The sequence below is a fragment of the Alligator sinensis genome, unplaced genomic scaffold, assembly GCF_000455745.1.
Source record: "Alligator sinensis unplaced genomic scaffold, ASM45574v1 scaffold1295_1, whole genome shotgun sequence".
NCBI lineage: Eukaryota > Metazoa > Chordata > Crocodylia > Alligatoridae > Alligator > Alligator sinensis.
In genome coordinates, this window is record NW_005841880.1 from 789,805 (window position 1) to 790,622 (window position 818).

Consider the following 818-nt stretch of genomic DNA (forward strand, 5'->3'; position numbering starts at 1 on the left):
CCCCCGATACTAGTGTAACCACATAGTTTACATTTTTACCATCTCAAAACCGAAGCAAACGTATAGGAAATCCTGATAATTGTGCAGAAACGCAAACCCCCGCCGCCAGGGACTTAATGAATAGCTTCCTGCTAACAAACGAGGCAGGCCTTTAAACAAACAAATAAATAACATTAAAAACACCCCGAAAACCAGGTAAAAAGACACTTACGGGGCTGAAAAACTTAATTCATGCCAAATCCTGCCGCGTGGCCCTGCAAATATAAGGTGACGTTTTGGCATGGGTAGATATTATTACTCCATTTACAAGGTAACGCTTGACATAGAGGCCGCACCTTTGGCTTCCACCTGATTAGACGAGCCAGGTGGGGTGGAGGGGGAGGGGAGGGGAGGGGAAGGGAAGGGCGCGGCGAGGGCGACCCGGGGACGAGGGGGACGGAGGGGGGACGGGAAAGGAAAGGAAGCGTTTCCTTCCGGCATGAACACTCGGGCCCCCGGCTACCTACAGCAACCTACCTACCCCCCAGGGAGCAGCCATCCCAAAAGGGGCTTTTCCCCCCCGCAAAAAGAGGAATAAAAGGTGAAGCTGAGTCCCAGCCCCCATAACACTCAAGTAGGGGGGGGGACGGGGGGACACGTGCCCCACCGACGGGCAGGTGAGGGCCCTGAGGAGGCCGCGCCCCTCCCCCCAGCAGGGCGGAAACGGCGGGGTGGTGACCTTTGACCCCGCCCCCTCAGGCCCCGGTTACCGTGCGCGCGACCCGGCCGCTCCAGCCCCTCCCCCCATATTTGGGCGCGCGGAGGGCCCGCCCCACGGG

At 58.6% G+C, this 818-nt stretch overlaps 1 protein-coding gene across 7 annotated transcripts in view; it reads right to left on the reverse strand.

The window, feature by feature from the left end:
• The window catches only part of LOC102377076 (PWWP domain-containing protein MUM1), a 16,270-nt gene extending 15,455 nt beyond the window's left edge, over nucleotides 1–815 (reverse strand). For 4 of the 7 annotated variants that reach the window (XM_025196406.1, XM_025196408.1, XM_006017434.2 and 1 more), the window contains exons 1-2: nucleotides 750–815; nucleotides 212–254 (exon numbers count right to left, since the gene is read on the reverse strand). The gene's annotated coding sequence lies outside the window, so the exon portion shown is untranslated. The other 3 variants (XM_006017436.3, XM_014528024.2, XM_006017435.3) reach the window with 3 other exon arrangements.
• Nucleotides 816–818: the final 3 nt, after the last annotated feature.